Source organism: Oryctolagus cuniculus, chromosome 20, assembly GCF_051225735.1.
Source record: "Oryctolagus cuniculus isolate XC-2025 breed Fujian yellow rabbit chromosome 20, ASM5122573v1, whole genome shotgun sequence".
Lineage (NCBI taxonomy): Eukaryota > Metazoa > Chordata > Mammalia > Lagomorpha > Leporidae > Oryctolagus > Oryctolagus cuniculus.
The window spans coordinates 49,000,473-49,025,491 of NC_142886.1; the positions used below are offsets into that span (position 1 = coordinate 49,000,473).

General features: G+C 51.3%; 1 non-coding gene and 1 pseudogene across 1 annotated transcript; both read left to right on the forward strand.

Moving 5' to 3' along the window:
* Positions 1-15,265: 15,265 nt before the first annotated feature.
* On the forward strand, positions 15,266-15,337 carry LOC127487888 (small nucleolar RNA SNORD113/SNORD114 family). The gene has a single exon (XR_007915157.1). It is a non-coding gene; the product is annotated as a small nucleolar RNA SNORD113/SNORD114 family (small nucleolar RNA).
* A 4,898-nt stretch (positions 15,338-20,235) lies between these two features.
* LOC127487892 (small nucleolar RNA SNORD113/SNORD114 family) lies at positions 20,236-20,312 on the forward strand (annotated as a pseudogene).
* The last annotated feature ends 4,707 nt before the right edge of the window (positions 20,313-25,019 follow it).

Sequence of the window (25,019 nt, forward strand, 5' to 3'; positions counted from 1 at the left end):
GGAGACCCGAGCCCAGCCGTGGAGTGCAGGTCAGTGTTGCTTGCAGGCTGAGTGGTCAGGTCACGGGTGGGTCGTGTTATTAAACCTGAGTGGACACACAAATAAAATCAAAGATGACCGAGCACGGGCCAGCCACGAGACTGTCCTAAACCAGTGCCACTGGGCATAGCTCCACCACACAGACAGTACCTCCAGGCTGTTCCCTATACGGAAAATGAGCAAAGGAAAAGAGAAAAAACAATCAGACATTTCATGTACGTCATCTGCCTGTGTGCAAGGCGTTGCACTGGGTGACACCGGGAGTTGGCCTTGAGGCAGCAGTTTTTTCATGTGCGCATTTTCCCCTCCTGTACATGTCTGCACGTGTGTCTTGTGTTCTGTCCTCCCTCCTTTCTTGTCTTTGACCTGGGTGATGGGTTCATGTATGGTTGGTGGCCCAACCAAGCACTTGGGCCATCCTCTGCTGCTTTCCCAGGCCACAGCAGAGAGCTGGATGGGAAGTGGAGCAGCCAGGACTAGAACCGGCGCCCACATGGGATGCCGGCACTGCAGTCGGCGGCTTTACCCACTGTGCCCCAGCGCCGGCCCAGGTTATGGATTTGTTAATGAAATGTATAAATGAAATCAGAGGGGATCAGGCGTGGACTAACTGAGGCAACATACCGTGGTCCAAGACCCACAAGGACACAGCCAGCACACCGGAGACAGTGAACGTATCTACAGCGTTTCGTGATTTTGATTCACGTTAGTTTGTGCACCGCTGTGCTGGCACTTCTCCCGGTGGCGTTTGGGATGCCCCTCAGTGAGGACGGTCCCCGCAGGGAGACGTGGCACTGGAGCTTTTTGTGTTGTGGGTCTTCTTTCATGGACTTTTAAAACAAACGCATAAGCAAGAGTGGAAGGCTCGGTGGTTAGGGAGGAGGGCGCTCCTAAGGCAAGGCTGTGAGTCAGTCTAGCAGCCGAGGGTCGGGCAGAACTGCCTCCCTGCCTCTCTGGCCGCTGTGCGCATCGCCAAGCTTGGTGATGCCGTCGTTGGCCTGACCGTGGCATTTGGAGACGTTTGGGCTCCATATGGCTGGATAGGATACTTACAAAGAAAATTAAGTAATGGTTGGTAGTCTTAATTTTTTTAATATTTATTTGGAAGAGAGAGAAAGTGAGAGGTGCCTTCCATCCCCTGGTTCGCTCTTCAAGGGCCCAGAGTAGCAGAGACTGAGCCAGGAGGAAGCCAGGAGCCAGGGTCTCAGTCCCGGTCTCCATGTGGGTGGCAGGCACCCTGCTCCTCGGGCCCTCACGGCCGCTCAGCAGGAATCTGGGTTGGAAGTAGACCAGGGCGCCAGCCCAGGCCGTGCTCACGTGATTCGGGCGTCCCGGGCGCCTGCCCCCTCTTCCTCACATCTCCGGCTGGACAGTCCAGGGCTCTCAGAAACGGGTCAGCTCTCGAAGGACGCGTCGGTGAGAGCGGGAGGGCGATCTTGTGGGTCTCGCCGTCCTGCAGTGCCCTGGCATCCGTCTGGCGTGTGTTCGGATTTTCTCGTCCGGAGCTGGCTGGGCCACCCTCGACACGGCTTTCAGTTCTCCCCTTCCTCCCCGCCCTCACTGGGACGGACCCAGAAGCGGGCCTGGTGTTGCTCGTCCTGCTGACTCGGGCACAGCCCACTTGGCCTGTGTGGCCCGGCAGCTCCCCTGGCCTGCTCTGCGCCCCACTCGCGTTCGTGCAGGGAGCCTGCTTGCTGTGTGCCCTGGGCCACAGTCCCTGTTGTCCCTGTGAGGCTCATGGCCTTCTCCCGGGGAACTGCAGCTGAGACCTGCGTCCCCTGTGCTGTGCCCACTCTGTCTACACTTGCCAACACCCTGAACCTAACTCGGTCAGGGATCCTAGAGAGAGGCTGTCTTGCTGTCCGGGTTGGAATCAACCGGACTCAGCCGGGAGCCCCCAGGGCATCTGCCGGTGCGAACGCCGTCCCTGGGCGAGGCCACAGGTGAGACCCTGGGCACCAGGCTGTCCACCAGGACAAATACGTGGCCTGTGAAGGCCAAGCCACCTCTCCTGGGTGCCTGTCAGGCCAAGACCAGAATTTGTAGCCACCGTCTTAGAGAGAGACCTCAAGACAAAACTGGACGAAAACGTAGCGCTAACTATCCTGGAATTGATTCGTCCAGGGTCTGTGTAAGAGATGCGTTGGGTAAGGGGTTAGTCAGAGTTCTTGGTTTGCACGGTGCTGTGTTGGATGTTGATTTTAGTCCTAAAAATAAATAACTACATAAAGGTATAAAATAAATAAAAGACCAAGCACGGGCTGGCGATGAGAATGGTCCGAGGATAAAAGGATTGTGGTTGCTTTAATTTTGTCTGCCTGACCATATAAAAATAACCTGGCCTGTCTCATCCCTTCCACAGCTGTTTTGTGTTTCGCTGTGGATGTGCACAGTCCATGTAAACATTCCCTCAGGCAAGAAGCATGAAGGCCGGTGCCGCGGCTCACTAGGCTAATCCTCCGCCTTGCGGTGCCGGCACACCGGGTTCTAGTCCCGGTCGGGGCGCTGGATTCTGTCCCGGTTGCCCCTCTTCCAGGCCAGCTCTCTGCTGTGGCCTGGGAGTGCAGTGGAGGATGGCCCAGGTGCTTGGGCCCTGCACCCCATGGGAGACCAGGAGAAGCACCTGGCTCCTGGCTTTGGATCAGGGCAGCGCGCCGGCCGTAGCGGCCATTTTGGGGTTGAACCAACGGAAGGAAGACCTTTTTCTCTGTCTCTCTCTAACTCTGACAGTCAAAAAAAAAAAAAAAAAAAAAAAAGCAGCATGAAGGAATGAAAGAGAATGTTCGTGTCTTGCGGGGAGAGATAGGGATTACGGTTGTGCGTGGACGGTTCCTTACGTGATGAGTCAGGGTCCCAGTAGACCACTGACGGCAGCTCCCACGAGTCGGGGATCGTGGCTACTTGGTCAGGTTCATCAGAAAGTGTTCCCGACCGGGCCCGCGGGCGAGCGCATCCCAGCACTGTCCCACGGAACTCTGCACGGCAGGGCTGCTGTGTCCAACATGGTGGCTGCTGTCTGCACGTGGCCACTGAGCGCTGGAATTGTGGCTCAGATGTACCGGTTTTTGTTTGGCTTCCCTTTTATTATTTTAAATTTAAAGCCACATGTGGCTGGGGGCCACCCCACTAATCAGTCGTGTTGGTGGGTGGTTCACAGGATTCGGGGACTGTCACCTATGAGTAAATACATAAATTAATTAAAGAGGGATCATTACAGGCTGGTGACACAGTGTCCCGTGAGACACATCCTATCATGAATCTAGTTCTGTACAATACAGTTTCACTGGCAAAAAGTCTTTTTTGAAATAATTTTATCTTTTAATTCCATTTACCATGAAGATTTATTTTTTTAAAGGTTTATTTCTTTATTTGAGAGGCAGAATTATAGACAGAGAGAGGGAGCGACAGACAGAAAGGTCTTTTATCTGCTGTTTCACTCCTCAAAAGGCCACAACGGCCGGAGCTGGGCCGATCCGAAGCCAGAAGCCAGAAGATTCCTTCTGGTCCCCTACATGGGAGCAGGGGCCCAAGCACTCGGGCCATCTTCCACTGCTTTCCCAGGTCACAGCAGAGAGCCGGATCAAAAGTGGTGCAGCCGGGACTCGAACCAGTGCTCATGGGATGTGGGCACTGCATGTGGAGGCTTAACCCGCTACTCCACAGCGCCAACCCCTTCATTTATTTTTATAATCTATTTAGTGTCGTTTGAACGTGTGCTGCCAGGTTTGTTATTAACATTTCTCTAATGTTTAAAATTTCTGTATTTTTGTGTAAGGAGATGAAAAAGTCATTGATAAGCTGAATAGTGGTTTCATGGTATTGTTATGGCCTTTGCCACTAAAGATGGTTAACTAATGCTGGTGTCCCCGATTTGGGTAATGGTGATAATGTGACGGGGACCAGGCCCGTGGCCCCAGAGGCCAGGCGAGACCACCCAAGCGTGCTAACACCTGTGCTCGCACGTGGGCTAAGACCCACAGACTCCACTGGGTGGTGCACGGCCTAGGCCCAGCGCATCGTCAGCGGAGGGGGACGTGTTGCCTCTCACGGGGAAGGGGGGGAGGGAGACGGAGCATTTGCTGACAGTGACATAAGCCGCCATGTTTCTCCCAAGTGGGGAGGGCTATCCGCTTCATAGCCACCCACACAGGTGACTCATTCCCGGCCGTGCGTAGCCAGGGTTGTAGCCCAGCCTTCCGAGGATGGAGTGCAGTCCCCTCTGGGTTGGCAGTGCCGTCTCTGTGTTCAGTCGCCAGCAGACAGAGGAGGCAGGCTGTGTGTTCCGGGCAGAGTGCCTGTAGCCCCCACTCCCATTTGCAGAGAGCAAGCGTGGAGGGCACAGCCCAGTCCCCCTCCACTGCAGTTTCGAAGTCGTGCTGGGCAGGTGCTGGGGGAGCTCCGGCTGCGGTCTCTCCCTGCCCGCAGGGGAGGGGCAGAGAGGCTGCGGGATGGGGGGGCGATGGCTCCGGTTCTTATTTCTGGTAATCGACTCCATGGTGTCGATGGAGGTGATGACTGAAACGTACATCACTGAGAGGTGTGACTGGACCCGTAGTGCGGGTCGAGAGCGGGAAAGACCAGCCCTGGCCCAGGTGGAGCCTGGCCCGTGCAAGTGGGTGTGATGATCCAGTATTTTTGTGATCCATTCCACCCTTTGCCAGGCCTGCTTTCAGAGTGGCAGAGCGAGCGCACCACAGCCAGTCAGCTGCGGCTGTTACGGAAGCGAGGAGGGCGAGCCCGGCTGGGCGGGGCGGGGGCTGGAGTCCACCCAGAGCTCTTGTTCCTTGTGTGGGGGCTTTGCTCATGGGTGTTGATTCTGTTATCTAAAGGATACGAACAGCCTACTATGAGAGTTCATAAAAATGTGGACAAATTAAATCAAAAGATAAGTTACAGCAAAAGAAAAATTGAAGTCCATGCAGCATTTTCATAGCTGCGTTTCCCATGAACTTCGTTGAAGGCCCCCGTGTGCATGCATTTCAATAGTGTTTCGCAGCACAATGAACTTTTCCCTCCATGTACTCGAAATATCGCAGGAGGTGCACAGATCCATTTACGAGAATGCGATCCGAGACGAGGATCTCAAGTATCATAATTTAGCGCTCTTTCATGAACAATGCAGTAAGGCCATTTTATTTGTGGCGTTGGCATCTTGATATTCCACGTTAATTGTACACCATTGTCGATCTCAACAGTCTTCCACCGATAGAGATCTGTGCTGTTCCCGCTCGAGAGGTAACTCACGGGAAGGCTGACAGCTATTATTGGTATTCCATCGCAGAGTTTTTGTAACAGCTTATTGTGTCATCTTTGAAATACAGACGAGTTAAGAGATAGAGGGCTCAAGGTGGCCTGGCGACACGTGTGAGATTGTTGGCCAGCAAGAATGTGGGTGGTTTTGTTGCGGAGAGAAAGCGGCATTACTGCCGGGGCACGGAAGCCTGCAGACACGCATTGTGCGCGAGAGTGGCCGCTTGCCGGGTGCCTGCTGAGCGCTGGGCTGTGACGCAGCCAACTGTGAGGGGGCCTCGTGAAGAGCACTCAATCGAGAAAACTCGCCTGAAAGGAGATGCAAGCTGTCTCGACAGTTGCATCAGATTCAGTGCTTAAGTGTTGTGTATTTAAGTTACATGTATAATGATGTCGATTAAATGGTGTAATGTTAGTATTTTAGATAGAGTGTGATACATAGTCAAAAATCAGTTTCACCTGCTTTTGCTTTTAAAAAAATATAGCTTCTATCGAGTGTATTGTGTCCTGCATTATATTTTACTATGTGGTGCTGCCGTAGTCCCATGAGATACTCATGTAACTTTTTTTTTTTTTAATCTATGGGTATTAATCGCATCATCAGCTCAATCAATGAATGAGTCAATTAAAAGTAAATAAGTGAATTAAAATACAACAGTATACTAAAGTGCATGTTTGGGACAAGGATTGTTTTAAATATTTTTATAAGGCAACCAAACCGTAAACGGTGTAAGCTGCCTAACCTCTTTGGGCTGGGGACAGGTGAACAGATGTGTGTACAGCCACTGCAGTTGTATTGGGTCAGTGGTGTTCCTCGTCTTTATTCATTTAAAGAAAATGACTTACATGAACAAATGCCTGGGGAAGTCATTAAGTGGAACGGGTTCAAGCGTGGCCAACGCTGACTGCAGGTAAGGTAGGGAGTAAAGGTGCTGGTTAACCCATGTGGGGCCCACTGAAACCCGCGGCAGAAGACGCCAGTGTGTGGGAAGTGAGCTTGGTGTCGGGGGTGGATCTTAGACGGCCATGGCTCTTGGTAGTCGATTAGGCTATTATTTTGTAAGGGAGTCAGTGGCTAAATTATCAAGTTGCATAAATGTATAAATACACTTAAAATAGATGGAAAAGGGTGCTTCATTCATTTTTTCAATTGATTAATAGTCTTTTTTTCACTGATTTCCACATTCTGTCTTCAGTAAAGATTTGGTTTTCCAACTTATTGGCGAGAAAAAAAAAACACACAAAAAGGTAGCAAATGTTGACAGTAAGGTAAAATGAGAGGTTCCTGGATGTCCTTTGCTTAATAGTTAAAATTTTGGACAAATCAAAGATTGAATAAAGAGAGCCAAACACAGACCGTGTGAGTGTAGGGCGGGCACAGGGTGTGAGTGTAGGACAGGCACAGAGTGTAGTATGGGACAGGCACTGGGTGTAGTGTGGACAGGCACATTGTGTGTGTGTAGGACAGGCACAGGGTGTGTGAGTATAGGACAGGCACAGGGTGTGGGTGTAGGACAGGCACAGGGTGTGTGGGTGTAGGACAGGTACAGGGTGTGTGGGTGTAGGACAGGTACAGGGTGTAGTGTAGGACAGGCACAGGGTGTGTGGGTGTAGGGCAGGTACAGGGTGTAGTGTAGGACAGGCACAGGGTGTGTGGGTGTAGGACAGGCACAGGGTGTGAATGTAGCACAGGCACAGGCTGTAGGTGTAGTGTAGAACAGGCACAGGTGTGGGTGGAGGACAGGCACAGGGTGTGACTGTATACAGGTATAGCGTGTGAGTGTGGGATAGGCACAGGGAGTGAGTGTAGGACAGGCACATTGTGCGTGTGTAGGACAGGCACAGGGTGTGTGAGTGTAGGACAGGCACAGGGTGTGGGTGTAGGACAGGCACAGGGTTTGTGTGTAGGACAGGCACAGGGCTTGAGTGTGGGACAGGCACAGGTGTGGATGTAGGACAGGCACAGGGTGTGAGTGTGGGACAGACACAGCTATGTGGGTGTAGGACAGGCACAGGGCTTGAGTGTGCGACAGGCACAGGGCTTGAGTGTGCGACAGGCACAGGTGTGGATGTAGGACAGGCACAGGGTGTGAGTGTGGGACAGGCACAGGGTGTGTGAGTGTAGGACAGGCACAGGTGTGGATGTAGGACAGGCACAGGGTATAGTGTAGAACAGGCACAGGTGTGGGTGGAGGACAGGCACAGGGTGTGACTATACAGGTATAGCGTGTGAGTGTGGGATAGGCATAGGGTGTGGGTGGAGGACAGGCACAGGGCGTGGGTGTAGGACAGGCACAGGGCGTGGGTATGGGACAGGCACAGAGTATAGTATGGGACAGGCACAGGGTGTAGTGTAGGACAGGAACAGGGTGTGAGTGTAGACATGCACAGAGCGTGGCTGTGGGACAGGCACAGGGTGTGTGGGTGTAGGACAGGCACAGGTGTGGGTGTAGGACAGGCACAGGGTGTGAGTGTAGGACAGGCACAGGGTGTGGGTGTAGGACAGGCAAGGGGTGTGAGTGGAGGACAGGCACAGGGTGTGACTGTATACAGGTATAGCGTGTGAGTGTGGGTTAGGCACAGGGTGTTAGTGGAGGACAGGCACAGGGTGTGAGTGTAGGACAGGCACAGGTTGTGTGAGTGTAGGACAGGCAAGGGTGTGGGTGTAGGACAGGCATAGGGTGTGGGTGTAGGACAGGCATAGGGTGTGGGTGCAGGACAGGCACAGGGTATGAGTGTAGGACAGGCACTGGGTGTAGTGTAGGACAGGCACAGGGTGTGGTGTTGGACAGGCACAGGGTGTGGGTGTAGGACAGGCACAGTGTGTAGTGTGGGACAGGCACAGGGTGTGGGTGTAGGACAGGCACAGGTGTGGGTGTAGGACAGGCACAGGTGTGGGTGTAGGACAGGCACAGGTGTGGGTGTAGGACAGGCATGGGCACGTGGGTGTAGAATTGCATAAAGCAGGCAGCTGAATGTCTGCACAACAGGGAGATGCACTATATGCAGGGATTTAGAATTTTCATTCTGGGAGAAATTAGTGTAAACAGAGAAGTTAGTACCTGCTCACAGAAATTAATTCCTGCTTTGCTGTGATTCATGAATACTGATTACGTAATTATTAGTCCATCAATGAATAAATCAATAAACAAATATATAAATGAATAAAGAAAAAAACAGTCCCAAGCTTAAATCAATCCTGGGTCCCTGGGCGTCCGAATCGGGGCTGTAGATGAAGCTGTGATTCTGAGGGTCATAAATGAGCCCAGTCCCCGTCTCAGCGGGACAGGAGTTGCAGCCAGGTGTGCAGACCCCTTGTCCCTGGGCTTTTGTGACCGTGGGTCTCGGATTCTGTCATTTCTGGATGTGAAGAAACACAGCAGTGAGTAACAACTGGGCGGTCCTGGGAGGATGCACTGGACATCCGTTATTACCAGCATAATTCTGCCAAGCCGAGTCCCAGGACGCAAATAGGTCAAGGCTGCTCCTGTTGCGTCGAAACTTACGGGCACGCGGGTCTAAAAGTCGGTGTTGTGTCTGGATCAGTGCGTGTCATTTTATTAAGAATTTTTTTTGTTTTTGTTGTTTTAATGGCAGGTCAAATATTCTGAAACATAGATATAATCTGATAGTCTTTTAATCCCATTTGAGTTCAGATATTAGAGTAACACACACCAGCTAAGAGACTTCCAAGGCACTTACTGAATCTCCATGACTAGTTGAAAACAGGGACAATTAAGATGAACGATTAGACAGTATATAATATAAAAATAACTTTTTGCTTACAATTTACAAAATGTGTTATTACAGTCTTTGATCTCTGATAACCTGAAATGCTGGCTGCATGAATCCAGCAATTTTAAAATTCAGAAACTATTTTCTAAAACTTCAGGGCAAATAATTTACAAATAAAGTACACAAAGATTTAGACCATGCGAAATTTTTACATCTTCTGTTAATAGTATTTTATGACTGCGACTTGATCAAATTATATACCAACTTGCCCTGCACATACAGAAAATAATGCATACATGATGAAACAGCAAGAGTAGTCCTTCAAGTCAATTTATCATAAACGTGTTACTATAGTAACATGTCTACAAGCAGCGCTGCAACAGGGTTAAAAGGCATTGAGGCAGTAATACTTGAACTTACAAAATAAAACCCTACGTAATACTTTTTCCTAAGTGTAGTATAAGGCAGGTAGATGGTCCCAGGAAAAAATATTAAGGTAACAACTACACTGCTGTTAGTCCCACATTTGAAAGATGGAATACTGTAAATCTGGCTTTTGGTGGCACTTGCATTTTCCAGTTTAATTTAAAGTGTCTTTTGGCTCCCTGAATCATGTCCATTCTGAAGGCGGATCTCTTGGTCCTTTAGGCCTTCCACAGCGATTACGAAACCATTATCTGTGGCTTCTGTTGGACTTTCTGATATTTGATCTTTCTTGTCACTGAAAACAGGTGGACATTCTGCACAAGATTCCGCGTGAATACTTGCTGCTGGGTGGTCATGCTTTTCATCTGCAGGGGTTGTCAAGCCTCCAGACTTCGTTCAGACTATTGCTGATTTGGAAGGTCACTCCACTCAGATCTTGCAGGTGTATTATGCTCACTTGTTGAAACACAAGACTCAGGCGTTGTTCCAGGGAGGGGAGGAGGCGACTCTTCTTTGCCGTCAACATCTTTTTCAGCACCTGGATGCGTTGTTCCTGCTATTTATTTATTTTATTTGAAAGTCAGAGTTACACAGAGAGAGGAGGCAGAGAGAGAGAGAGGTCTTCCATCCGTTGGTTCACTCCCCAAGTGGCTGCAACGGCCGGAGCTGTGCCGGCCTCCAGACCTCCGAGGAGGAAGTGCCTCCGAGGATGCCTGTGCCGTCGGGGGCCGTGGGGAGGAGGCTGGCAGGCTGTGTGGGTACAGCCCTTGGAGCACGAGAAAACGGGATGCCTGGTGCAGGAGCTGCGGGCCGGGAAACCTGGACGGCAGGAAGCGAGGCTGTTGATTAACCTGTACGTGCGGTGCCGAGGGCCAGTCAGGCAGCGAGCCCCTCCAGCAGCTCTGGGAAATCCACCTGGGAACTGCCTCTTGCAATAGTCAAAGGCCTGGGTTTGGGCTTTGATTATTTATTTGTGTTTCTTTTTTTTTAATCGGTGAAAGCAGGAAGAAAACAATCAATGAGGCATAAACAGTGAACACATAAACAAATTAAGAGAAAGTGCTGAGCTTGGGCCCGTGCTGAGTCGTCCTGGGGTATGTGAATCAGCAGTTTTGATGAAGCCCTAAACTCGGACGTGCAGTGGAGACCCAGTTACTCCCTGTAAGGGAGGGCAGCTCGCAGCAGGAGTTCAGGCTAGGTTGGGATGTGGTCGCTGGATGTCGGTCGCTTCCAGGTCGCGATTGTGTTGCTGTAGGTCAGTCAGTGACCGCGTGGACAGACGCCTGGTGAGGTCAGTGTCCTCACGTGCGGACCGCTCCTCAGAGCGTGCCGTGCACCAGGCACTGTTGTGAATTCTTTGGTTTAACTTTACGGTGTGAAGTCGCTTCCCTCCGCGCAGCACGTAAGGAGCCCCAGCCCCGTGGACGGCCGCAGCAGGCGTCGGCGTTGGCTTTCTGCGCGGCCGCCAGGCTGCTCTGGCTGGTCCGCTCAGGAGGAAAGCTCGCTCCCAAGCTGTGTGATGGAGCGGACGCAGCGTGGACTGAGCTGTGTGAGCCTGGCTGTGCTTCACCAGGGCTCCCCGGACTTGACGGAAGAAGAATCCCACGGCAGGTGCCGCAAGTCCCGGCGTGTCAGTGGTTTCCGTGGGCAGAGGGCGTGGGCAGGCGTTCCTACTCAGGGGCTCGCGCCGAGAGTCTGTGGGTTCCCAGGCACTTAGACATCGTTGTGAGCTACTGCATGAATGCAGTCAAATCTCAGGGGAGGGCCAGCTATGGACGAGGTGGTGCATGGGATGTGAGTGGTCCATGTGTGCCCGTTGATGTTCACAGGGAGAGAGTGGGACCACGGGGTGAAGTCCATAGAGAACAGTGTGGGTGGTGGGCAGAGTCGCTGTTTTGGCCATTGATAGATTCCAAACGTAAACCAGTATAGGGACTGTGCCATGTGACCAGGGCGCGGGTGAATGCGACTGCCTTGCTCGGAGAAGATGACTCCGTCGGTTATGTCCGTGGTCCATGAGCGCAGGGACAGAAGCTCGGCACTCTGGTCCCTTGTGGCTTTCGTTATTAGCGCCGTTGCCATAACGGAGCGAAGGCATGCACTTGCTTCTGGGTCAGGTAGGCAGAAGGGCCCGAGAGGGGCCTGTGTTATGAACCAGCGATAGTGATCTCTCCCGTTGTTCCCAGATGGTGCCCAGAGGAGCGGAGCTTGGGGTTCATCCCCCTGGGGATAATTTGCATGCAGCAGTTATTTAGAAAAATGAGCAATGAACTTATTCCATGTATAATTATACACGTGAATAAAGAGGGGAGGCCCTAGAATATGAAACGGAAGTGTTTGTGCATCGCTGGTGAGAGTGTGTGTGCCGTGAGACAGACTGACGTCATCTGGTTTTGTACACGTGGGGTCCATGAGGAGCCATCGCCCAGCTGTTAAATCTGCTGGTAGGGAGAATTCAGGCAGATATTTGTGGCTCTTACTCTCATTCTGCTACTAATTTTTAAAAATAAGTCCGTAACAAGGAGTGACGCTCCTGGGCAGTCCTGAGTTTGTGACATATATCAAAAGCGAACTTCCGTTAAAAAGCCTCTAACTGTAGGCTCGCTCTCTCCTTGTAAAGTCTCGTTTACGTCACCAAGTGAACCTAGTGCAGCTCATCTGATCCTTCTCCAATGCTAAAGGTCTTGGCGTTTACCTCTGTGGGCAAGGAGAGAAGAGATTTATGTAAGTAATAGCTGGAGTTTAATGTTCTTGGGCTGGGAGGTTGGTTTACGGGTGCTGCCTGGGTTTTTCAGAGTAATAAATGGATATATTCATAAATAAGGCCACGTAACACTAGCATGGACCAAGGACTAGAGTGGGCTCAGAACTGGGATTTACGATGAACTTGATTCAGTCCTACTGAAATCCAGTAAAAACGGTGCTGGGTGTTTCATGCGTGCTTGGGGCTGCTTCACATTCCGTTTTCCGTTTGCCTTGACTCATTTGAAGTCCTCGTCCATGGGTGGCCACCGAGGCTGTGAATTCCTTGAGGGAGGACTGGGAGTTGGGATTCTCGGTGATTGTCGTACCGGGGGCCGACCCTTGGTGGGCCCGGGGCTGGAGTGAAGGAAGGATGTTGGTGAACTTGCGTGTGCAGAACACAGGAGCGTGTATGTGTGAGTCCGTGTCGCAGAGAGCAGCCTCGTCTGTCAGCCGTGTGGGCAGTGGGCGTGCAGACCATCACTAATACTGTCCAAGGGTGTCGCTGGGCTTTTTAATTAAGTGAGAATTTATCAGTTATTCTTACAGAATCAATAAGTGAACAAATACTACATAAATGTAAATAAAGGAAGATTAACACGTCAATTAGAGTCCAGGGGCAGGTATCCTGAGATACTGGTTACTAATTACTTAGAGATTAGCTTTGACTATTAGAGATCTATTAGGCAGAATAATCCTGCTTAGTTCCTCTGAGAGAGAGGAGCTTGGGGCGAGAGTCAGGCCGATCTGCGGCTTAGCTCTCCCTGTCGTGACTCGTGGGACAAGTGCGCCCGCACAGGGGTGGGTGCCCGTGCACGCGAGTGACGGCCAGGTGCGCAGGCTGCCGTGCAGCAAGGGTCGTCGCCCGTCACGCCTGTTTCGGAAGCGTGGAGCCCCTAACTTAACTTCCTCACTGGTGGCCATAGTGGACACACCCTCTTCTGTGAGAGTCCACGCTAGTGTGTTGGATTGGTGCTGGCTAGCTGGCTATTGGTTTTTCAAGAAAAGAAAGAACTCATTTACATTAAAAATGGTCGTGTGGCCAACTGCTTTGTGAAGCCAGGGCCAAGCATGGGCTACTGTTGTGAGCGTGGCAGGAGTAATTATGACCGGACGTTTTTTTTAACAAACACAGAGGATCCTGTTTTATTGGCGGCAGTGAACGTGTGGCCAGGTCCCGGGATCTGCCGCTGCGCAGGTCCAGGGTCTGGCTCTTCCTCTCGTTGTACCACGAGAAGTGAGCGCGTGAGTGAGCTCCGACCCCAGGCGGGGACAGGAAGGAGCAGGGCCCACGGAGCAGGCATAACGGTTTATCTGTTTTCACAGGTGAAGTGAGAATTGCCTCTAGACAGACTGCGTGGATTACTATTTCAATTCTGGCTTCCTGGTAAATTTCATTCTTTCTCTTTAAAAATGAATATTCAAATTCTCTAATTAAATAAAAACCCACAAGTGAGTCAGTCAGTGCGTAAATTAGGGCAACTCTTGGCTCAGTGCTTCGCGGCCTCCGCGCTGCACGGATACGGTCGCTTAACCAAGATTAATGAGGCTGGGGTGTCGCTGTGGTTAGGGAGTCTTTAGATGGATAGCTGTAATAGTCACATTTATTGCTCCTGTGTCGAGCGGTAGATTTAAGTGTTCATTATATTAAAAATTAAACAGTAAATAAATCAATACATAAAAAGTGGTTATTCTTGAGTCAGTAATGAGGACGTGATAGGGACCAGGGTTTGTGATTAGTCTAGCCCCTCGTGGCTCGAGTCCATTAAAAGAAGTTAAGGCCACACTGCTGCATTTTTAATAAAATGTGCATTTTACTTCCCAGCACGAGAGCTCCGTAGCTGAGTTAATTATTCAATGATAGCAAAGATGTTGGTTTTTAGCTTCCTGGGTGACGAATTCGCATCGGTGGTGTGGGTAGCGTGTTTAGCACTCAGCAGTGTCAACGCAGAGAGGCCTTGCCGGGACCGGTTCTGGAAATAAACCAACGCGCCTGAGGAGTCCTGCTCAGCACCGCTGACATCTGTTCAGCACGACGGAGGGTTTTATTCATTCTTGGAAGTTTTTAATGTTACGTTTTACTCTGTCCCGTGGTGGATGAGAAAGACTGTGGCCAGTCGCTTCCTGAGAGGGGAGGAGCCGCGCAGAGGGAGGAAAGCGCCAGGTGGTCATGGGGCTGCACCTCCCTTATCCGAAAAGCTGAAACCTGGAATACTCTGGAATCCGGTTTTTCCCGAGTGCCGACATGATGCCACAGGCGGAAAATTCCATACATGGCCTCAGGTTGCAGTCCAAATGCAGGTGCACTGTGAAGTGTGTGGCAAACGTAGGTGAAGTCCGTGCTCAGGCCCGGTCCCAGCCCCGAGGGATCCTCGCTGTATGCACGCAGCTATGCCAGCGTGTGACGCGCTCATGGCCCCGGCCTCTCGGATGAGGGTTGCCTGTTGCTCTGTAGCAAAGAACACGGACAGTAAATGTGTGTTGTTTATCGCAGATTCTATAAAGCTCGCTGGGCAGCTTGGTGTAAAGTCTGTTGTGAGGTCGCGGACGATGCAGGGGCGGGGGGAGGTGCAGTCCCCGCCGGCTGCCCCACCCTGGAGGCCTGCTGTGGTGGCCACGCGCTCCCCCGAGGACGCCCGAGTGCCCTCACGGTGCGGCCGCCCGCTTCCTCCAGAGACGCCCATCAAGGACGGAGGAAGGCGGGCCCTCACTGTGCGGGATGATCTAGCTCCGGGAGGCACCCCCCCTCCTCCACGGTGTTCGGTTGTGTGGGAAGGGAGCGTGGACCCTTAGGTGTCCCCTTGGAGGCCGCGTACCACGAGTGGAGTATCTTTGAGATGTGGATGAGTTACGTAAAAAGAGGGGCAAGTGTGGACATCTGCGTGTGTGACGCTGAGACCCATTGCCAAAAAGACGCAGCTTCTCTGTCGTGGTAGGAGAGGCTTGCGGTGGTCTCGGTAATACCCCAGTGCCGTTCTCAGGTGTTGGATTCGTGTTCATTGACTTCCACATTGTAAGTGACTCAATCAATGAATGAAAACCAAAGGTACGGCGAATGCAGGAGTGGCCCGCCTTGACCAATGATGAGCGTTCTGGGGTGTCTGAGTCAGTGATTCTGATTAAACCCTGTAACTCTGAGGTCCCTTAGCAGACAGACCGAGCTGATGCCTCTGCAGTAAACGCCAAGTTAGGAAAACTCCGGATTTTGTTCACAGGCTATTAAGTAAGGTTCATCACTGCATAAATTAATAGATGAGTAATTAAGTCAACACATACATGGGTGAAGACAAGTTGAACCGGGTGTGACCTAGTTGTGAGAGTACGTCGTGTGTTCATCGTTTGAGTACATTTCCGAAACCGTCAGTCCCCACATCAGTTGATGAAACGCGATACCTATTTGGGTAGGGAGAAGGGAGCGTACTGAGACGAGTACCTAGAGGTCCGTGTTTTTGTCCTGTGCTGTTTAAATGGTGCGGCTTGCTTGTTGACAGTAAAGATGTTACCTGCTTGGTTATGCCTTGGGTGTGATGAGGCTGTGTTCCGATCTCTAATGCACTTTCTGTGTTCACAGATGTTGCTGGTGTGGTCAGTGGATCTAGAAATCTGTCCGCACTTGCAGCAGTTGTTTTGGGGAGGGCAGCGCAGCGCTCCTCCGCCTCGCACCCCTGGCAGCGGGGCGGGCTGCCTCTGTGTTGCGTGGGGTCGTCCTGTGCATCGGAGGGTGTTCAGTGAGTCCCTGGCCTCAGCGTGCTGGAGGCCAGCATTGCAACAGTCAGGCTTCTCTCCTGACCTTGGGAGACGTTCACCGGGCCGACTCTGCCCCCAGAGCCAGCACACGGGGCTGAGTGCAGGCCGGTGGAGAGTGTGCGTCATTCATCCAGTTGTACCTCACTGAGACTCAGATAAAGGGGAAAAAATCCAACAGAGACAAAAAACATCTGGGTCCTTGGGCCCTTCCCACGTGGGGTCAGACTCCTGGGTGTAGTTGAGTTCCCGGATGCAGGGGTGAGTGGAGCCGTGAGTGTGTGAGTGAGTGCGAGGGTCCTCAGGAACGGGGGACGTGAGCTCAGCATGAAGTCGACGCAGCTCTCTCTGTAACGTCGTTTTCAGCAAACTCTGAAGGCCCCGCATGTAAGCGAGGCAGAGTGGCCCCGGGGCTCGAGACTACAGTGAGGCGTGTTTACAGCAGTCGTTTCTGGTTCTTGTGTTGGGTGTGGATGAGCCAGTAATATGCCAGACTGATTAAAATACAACCCAAATGAAGCCTTCTGAATAACTTAGTACCATCCCGCAAGTGTCCCTGGCGGGATTTAAATGTCGGCTGTTCTTTCTTAAATCTGCATTATTCCATCCAGTGTGCGTACCATGCCTGATTTAATTATTCTCCATGGTGAAAATCAGGGCCATTAATTCTGCATGTGAAATGACAGGAGTGGATCTAAAGTAATAGCCAGCGTTTATGTTCTTGATTTTGGGGAATTTGTTCATGAAGGTTTTATATCAGAGAAATAAAGGGCTACTCATTGAAATAAAATTAAAAAGACCTGTTTGTGGTCATTTGTTGTATCCTATTTAAAATACGAAGAAATAAAATGTCATGGAGCAAGCATAGATGGGTGACGAGTATGGGTGTGCTGAGAAGCGTGGGGTTAGTGAGCCGTGCGCGGGACGCACCTGTTCACTGCAGAAGCGTGCCGTCTGTAAGCATTGTCATCCGCAGCCACTTCATGGATTTTATTGTGAGGACGTTGGGGTTCGCGTCTGTTGATTTTATTCTTGTTAGTGGGTTAATGAATAAGTCAGTAAACAAGAATGCAAATGCTTGGAGAAAGAGTTTTGAGCCAAGACCAAATTTTATTAGGCCCTGTGGCTCTGAGTTTAGAAAAAGACAACGACCCTATTATTTCGAGGGCAATGAGCACGTAGCAGAAGCTAGAATGAGATTTTGTTTTGGGTCTGTTACGCGTCTTGAGTGCATACTCTTTGTACGTCAGTGCATGATTAAAAGAAATATATGAAGATGAGAATGGCTCTGATTTTACTGGGGAGGAAAGTACGCCATAAAGTAAGGGTCAGGGCTCATCAGTAGGCAGTGCTGAGTTCTGGCAGCTTTACGTAAAGGTCAGTATTTTTGTTTGGGAGCTTTAATGCTCCCCCGTCTTTCTAAGACTTTAGAGCAGGTTTAGGTTCCCAGCAGCCTGGAGTGGGAGGCACAGGAGGTTCCCGTGTTCGTCCTGCTAAGCCTCTCCTCCATGGACAGCCCTGACCAGAGGGGTGCTTTTGTTACGGCGGGCACACCGTGGTCACCCCAGACCCCTAGCACAGTTCCTCGGTGCTGACTGTGGCGCTGTGCATTGCGTGGGTTCCCACAGACGTCTGACGACGGGCACCCACCATTGCAGAATCACACGGAGCCCTCCTGCCCCAGTTCTCTGCTGCACACGCTTCTCCGCCCTCCCCCCCGGCCTCCGACCCCTGGATCCCCTCTGCAGCTGCCTTGTGCAGAATGTGCTGTCTGGAGTCCGAGTGTGCACCGCTCCAAGTTGGCTTCTTCTGCGAGGAATATGCATTTAAGTTTCTTCCGTGGCACTTCATGACGTGGCAGCTCATTCCTCTGTAGTGCTGGACAGTAGCCCGCTGCCTAGATGAACCTCAGTCTGTGCATCCGCTTGCCCACCGAAGGGTGTGTCGGTAGTTCACCAGTTTGGGCAATTGGAAGTGAAGTTGCTCTCAACAGGTGTGTGCGGGTGTTTGCACGGACGTAAGTTTTCTACTCCGTTGGGTGTGTGATTGCTGTGCAGTATGTAGGAGTGTGTTTAGATTTGGAAGAGATGACCAGCCTGTTTCCGGTCGCTCCGAATCCTTGCCTGTCGCTCCCCCTCTTCGTGGAGGAACGACACAGGACCCTGCGCTGTTCTTTCGTCTGCTCGGCCCTCCCCGGGTTTGCTGCTGGTTCTTCCCGGGTTGGCTACTATCCCTTCCACCTCCGTGGAAGGGCGGTTCCCCCTGGCCACATTCCCCACTTCCGCAGGGGAGCGGCACACCACCAGCCGGCTCTCTCGGGGGCTGCACGGGTTCCCTTAGATGTTCCCCATAGATGTTCCTCATGCATGCAGTCTCTCTCCTCCTTTATAGTCCTCTTCCACCAATCCCAACTCTGCTACCCACACACCGAGTACGCTGCTCTCCTCCAATCAGGAGCAAGTCCTACAGTTTATTGGCTGAACTGGAGGCAGCTGCGTAGAAGCTGTTTTCTCCTCTCCCAGCACCATATTGTGGGAGAGCAGATGCATAGAATAAGTCTTAATTCCAGTAACTCAGTCCAGTCCGGATTGCTCCCCACACTTGCCGGCATTAAGTGCTGTCTGCGTTGTGAACTTTGACCCGCTCTAGCAGGTGTGCGGTGGCACCTGCTGGTTTAATTTGCATTTCCCTGATGGCACACTGTGTGGAGGAGCTTCCCCTGCATCTTTGTGGGTGAAGTTGAGTTTCTGAGGGTCAGCTCGTGTGCGCTGAGTCCTTTATCACGTTGGTCTTTGTAAGCGTTTTTTCCAGTCTTTGTTCATTTGAAATTTTCGCTGGAGAGCAGGAAGGTTGCTGTTAACGAGACCCAGTGTATCAGTGCTTCCTCTCACAGATGGTGCCTTTGGTGTTGTATCGTCTCCAAATCCAAGGTCATCTAGAGTTTCTCTTACGTTTCCTTCCAGGAGTTTTATTGTCTTGCGTTTTACATCAAGGTCGGTGATCCCTTTGGCATTAAATTTCGTGAAAAGCATGAAGTTTGTCGAGATTCACTTTTTTTTTTCCAAGTGGGTTTCCCAGTAATTCCATCACCCTTTGTCCAAAGACTGTCCTGGCTCCACTACACCTCCTCCGCTGCTTTGTCAACGATCCGTGGACTACAGTGGGTCTGTCTCAGCGCTCTCTTTTCTGTCCCGTTGACCTGTTCGTCTACTCTGTTGGCAATGCTGCAGTGTTAACGCTGTTTTCAGTCCATCTTGGATATGGGCAGCATCAGCCCTGTTGTGTTCTCCTTCCGCGTCCTGCAGCTGTTCTGAAATCGCTCCTCCCTAGACGCTCTGGGTGGGGTGAGGCTGTGCGTGCAAGACGACGTGTTCACTGTGTGTGCAAGACGACGTGTTCACTGTGTGTGAAAGACGACGTGTTCACTGTGCATGCAAGACGACGTGTTCACTGTGCAGGTTGAGGCCATAAGGCCGCCTTCTGTGGGGAGGTTGAATGGTGACTCCCAGTGTTAAGTAAGATGCTCATCAGTGAGGAGAGAAACACGAACGGTTTAGATGCACAGAACTGACGTTCACTGAGAAGCACAAACGCCGTCCACGCTGGCCTCTCCCCTGCAGTAGCCACGGGGCGTGCGGGTGACCGGCCGACTTTCTAAGAAGCCAGATCTCGGCAGTTAGCTCTGTGGGTAGCGCACACAGAGCGATGGAAGTTAACACCGCAGGTTCACGTCCGCGGTCGGCTGCTCTGTTGCCTGTGTCTAGCGTTCAGAGCAGCTCCTGTCTGCAGAAATACAGATCAGCAGAATGGACCCGGGACGGGAATGTGTTATGAACCCAAAAATATGTTTCATCTAATTTGGGGCAACTGAAGGGATACAACAGACACTAATTGTTTACTTTCAGAACTGCTCAGCTTTATAGCCACAGTTCACCGCTCGTGTTTATTTCTCTGTTGGTGTGGGCCTGGCTTATGAGTCTGTGTGGCAAAGCAAGAGAATAGGGAAGACACCGGGCGTGCCAGAAGATAGTGGTTCCGTCACTTTTTGTGGAACCATCTTTAGAAAGAACACCACGGAAGGACCGGGGGTGAATGTGGACTTGGCAGGAGACACGGCTGTTGGTTAGGAATTAGTTCATTAACTGGTGCGCCGTGCTCTCCGGGCCCATTGCCAGAGCAGGTCTCGCCTGTGAGGGCGGAGCCACTCTGGCGAGTCGTCTTCCTAGAAGTTGGCGATTGCGCTGTTGTTCCGGAGCCACGCGTCAGTAACCAGCCAGGCGCGGAGGAAGACCGCGCGATTGGACTGATGATGAGTGCCATGGGGTATCTGAAGTCGGGATATTTTGATTAAACCCGAATGCGACTCTGAGGTCCGATTACAGAGACATAATTGTTCTTTGAAAAGTAAGCTCAGGGTGCCCTGTCCCGGGCTTTTGCGGTTTTGGGGGGTGGCTTTACATTTATTATAAAATAAACCCATAAATTTCAAAAAAAATGCAAGAACCGAAAGGCCAATTAAGTACCTATTGAGGAATGTGATGAGGCCGGATGCATTAAAATCTGTCTGAGGATGGTCAGTGTCCCCCCGCTGTGCACAGGAGTCCAGAACGGCTGCGCTGTGTTGGTCGCAGACTGCTGACCCCTGTAAATACTTGGTGCAGTAAGAGCCAGGCAGAGAGGCGCACAGAGGATGCTCGTCCAGTCTTCCCTCCCACTGACTGTTAGTAAATCATAAGAAGCAGAAGCCAGCGTGCTGTTGTTGGTGAGGGAGTGGCCACGGGCAGAGGTCAGCGCTGGGAGCGTTCCTGTCCCGTGTGCGGAGAGCAGACGCGACTGCTCTGTGAGGGCATCGCAGCATTGGAGCTTGACATTTGTTTCTAAAAAGTCAGCAAAGCGTGGACCAGTTAGGAACAAACGTTGTGATGTGAGAATCCCGTTGCGTGTTCTTTCCCGTGACGGATATTCTAAGGAGAATCCTAGGCTTCTTCTACATAGACCTTAACAAGTTGTAATAATTTGCTTCGTTAGAAAAACAGGGACATATATTTTAGAAATAGACTTCTTTTCCTCCCTAGAATGTCAGCGGTACAGCTGATTAAAAAAATTTTTTTTTGACAGGCAGAGTGGACAGTGAGAGAGAGAGAGACAGAGAGAAAGGGCTTCCTTTGCCGTTGGTTCACCCTCCAATGGCCGCCGCGGCCGGTGCACCGCGCTGATCCGATGGCAGGAGCCAGGTGCTTCTCCTGGTCTCCCATGGGGTGCAGGGCCCAAGCACTTGGGCCATCCTCCACTGCACTCCCGGGCCACAGCAGAGAGCTGGCCTGGAAGAGGGGCAACCGGGACAGAATCCGGCGCCCCGACTGGATAGAACCCGGGGTGCCGGCGCCGCAAGGCGGAGGATTAGCCTAGTGAGCCGCGGTGCCGGCACAGCTGATTTGATCGTTTTTCTCGTCATGGAGGTGGTCCCTGTTGCTTCTGGACTTCGGGAGCGTAGACTGCTGTCAGTAGACATCAGAGTGGCTTTTCTGGGCTTGGCTTCGTCCGTGCGCACCTCCTACCTTTTTTCAACCACATAAGTGGTGAAACGAAGCATGAGATTAGGACGTGCAAGTCACGGCCGTGGCCTTGCCGTGTGCCGTGTGCCGTGTGCCCGCCGTGGCACTTGCTGGATGCGGTGCTTCCCCGACAAGTACCAGTCTGGCAGCTGTCGGGCCGCAGCGCCTGGGAGATGGCAGGTGTCGGTTTTCTCGGTTGTGTGCTACCGTGCTGATTCCGGGGTTGTTGGTGGCTCCGCTCCGGCTTTAATGACCACACACGTGAGGGGACGGAGGTGCAGGCAGACGCTGATCCTGGGAAAGGCGCTGAGTGCGAGCGAGGCGCCGACGGGTCCTCGTGTGTGACCCCGAAGCCCTCGCCAGCTGTGGGTCTTGGTCCGCTTGCTCTGTGTGGAAGGGGCCCGAGCAGGTGTGGGCTCTGTCAAGGCGTCTTGTTGTCAGTTTTGTGGCTTACAGAGCACTGGTTGTGGGATTTCTTCTTTGTGAGTCCGTGAGTGACTGAGTCTCTTTGCCAAGGTGTCAGTGAGTGGAGACCTGGATGGCTGGGCCTGGACCAGTGATGAGGACTGGGGGAGGCATCTGATCCAACAGTCTTGACGAAGCCCTCTCCAACTCTGAGGCCCCTGCCCGACGGCCGCCAGGACCCTCTGTAGAACTGCACTCAGTCTGCTAGGAGTTGGGAAAATTCAGTGAGCTGGGTTCTGGCCTCCTGGTGTCAGAGATGCAGGATGCAGTCTTTCCAATGCATCGATGCATGAACTCAGAGAGAGATAGCTACAGGGAAGGTCAAGGTGCCTCCCAGCGGGGCAGTGAGCGGAAGGCAGTGAAGCAGGTGTCCTTCCTGCTAATACTTGCAATAGAGCACTGCACTTGGGGATCCGGGATACAACGAGGAGGTGGAATCTAACGTTTGTAATAGGGAGCAAATTCGAATCTGTAGTGAAGACAGTTCTTTTGTTTCTGTACTTTTTCTTATTAAGGGAAAATGTTTGCATCGGCCAGTACTTCACGTAATCATCTTAACTGGTGCTTACTGAGCAGATCTTTGTTATTATCATAGATCTTACAGCTGGGCTAGGTAGTGGACTCCACAATACCTATTACATATTCAAAACTAAAAGTTAATACTGAGCTAACAAAAATTTGCGTTTTTGAGCCAACACTTGCTGTACTCTAGTTCTGCTTGACTACCCCCCATTAAGGAAACATCTAAATCTCTCCCGAATCTACTTTTCCCTCCCCAGCCTGACCTCGGGACAGCTGCCTCGATCGTTTGATGAAGCACTGTTCTCTTGGGTCAGGAGCGTGGAGACTGACATCAGTAAGTCCTTTCGTGCGTGTTCTCCGTCTGGATTGTTTGTTATGGGCGTTAGCTGAAGGCTTTCCAAGGGAGAAATGTCTACATGCATACAATAAATAAAGCGCTCCAAGTGCAGGCCAGTGATGGGACGTGTTAGGAACCACAGAACGCTTGGTATAAATTAGCACAAAGGAAGGAGAAGTGAGTTGACTTTTCTCGGAATAGTTGAATGTTTACTTGGGCTGTCACTGATATAGTAAGCGTTCCCATGTGGGTAGAGGTCTCCGCCAGGAACTGCCTAGAGAAGCGGGTGAGGACGCGGACGGCTGAGGAGCACCCCGGAGGCGCTGGCAGGAGTGCTGGCGGCGCTTGTCACTGAGCTGACAGAGGGAGCACAGGACCCGGGCCGGGAGCACGGCCCTCCAGCCGGGCGCCTCGCCCTGCTGGCTCCAGAGCCTGGACTCCTGTGATGTTCTGGGTGGGATTTTGTGATTTCACTTTTATTGACTATCAGTCAGTTAATCAATAAGGATGAGTGTCACAGGTTTTCCTAAGGAAGAATTTTGAGTAAACCCACGTGCAGCTCCAAGGTCGGTCTCAAAGAGGCAAATGTGTTGCCCTCTGGGTGACAAGTAAGTCTCCGAGCCTTGTTCTTGGGCTGTCGCGGGTTGGGGTACAAACTGCATTATTATGATGAAACCAGCCCACTAGCGATGACATGTGTCAGTCATGATGAATGGCGAAGATCTGCACGCGTGTGCTGAACTGTTGGATGACACGTGGGTTCTTACTTTCAACAAATCAGCAGTTAAGGCTCTTACCATTTCGTTAAGGAGCATATGGCCACTGGTTTCAGTTCTGTATTGAGGCAGGTTGCTCATTGGCTGTTTTACTGAGGAAACAGAAATTCGTTGGCCTAAATCATTAGTTGGTGGAATAATTAATTGAGAAAGCCTGAGTGATGATGGGATGATGCTGATGCAGCCATGCCTATTACGAACGCAATTTCTGAGCGATTTTTATTTAAGCAAATAAACTAAACTGAGGTAGTGTGCTACTTTTTTGAGTCCTGACATCAGGACACGTGGTATCATTCAGGTGCTTATCCACTGGAGACGGGCTCACGGGCAGATGTCATCAATGAGCAAATTCATAAACTCTCGTCCCCGCCAGTTTCCAGGAGACTTGGCGCAGCAGTGGACGTCCCGCACTTGGGGCTGCGTCAGCCTTTGTGCCGCTGTTTCCATAGGAGCGCGAAGGTTTGTGGGCCCACCAGGCGCACGTACACACTGAGGAACGTCAGTGTTTGCGTTCTGTTTTGGTGGCTCTTTAAGCTTCTATAGGTTCTTTAAGGAACAGCATTCCATAAGTGATTTAGAAAAGCAGTTAGCGGGTGAACTCATCTGCAGCACGTTGAGCAGGGGCAGCGTGGACCGTAGTAGAGAGTCACCGCGAATCCACTCTCGTGTCTCTGACTTGGCCTGGAGTGTAACCCAGAGATGTGCTGACTCCTACCTATGTGGGCGGCAAGTACACACAGATGTTCCTAATAATTTTAATCATTTCTCCTTGTTTTTACTGCTTGATTCGATGGCCATTATATTATTTAAATCAAACAAATACGTCAGTTAATAAATATAAAGCATTGTTCCCTCTTCCAAATTACGTAACTTGATAAATATAAAGTGCTTTCTCGCCCTAAGTGTTCGTGCTGGGGCATGAACCAAGGTTGATGATTAATTGATTTCTACACAGCTGCACCACCATGGAGAGCAACTCAGTGGGGACTTTTTAATTCTCTTAGAAGTTTGCTTTTCACTCCTCAGAATGAACACCTCCGCCTGATTTAAGGGCTGTCTTCTGGTGCGGGCGAGGAGCCAGTGTGCCAGTGCAGGCAGTGGTCAGAGTTCATGGACTTTGCCTGTGAGGTTTGGTCATGGGTGTGCACTGAATTATTTCAGAAGGATACATGATGCATTCATAAACAGCACAGAAGTGGCCATGCGTGGACTGATGATGAAAATATGTTATGAATTAAGAGTTATGATGGATCCAATTCAGCACAGCTGAATTTGTTAGGACAAATGGGTGAAATGCGTTTCTATAATTTTCAGAGAGTTTGAGTCAGTCGCTCCATTTTTTTTGTAGCCCAGTGGACTTAGCCCTTCTCTGTAGACAGTGTTATGGATTGTTGGCCCATTGAGGGGGGAGATAGGACATGGAAAGCC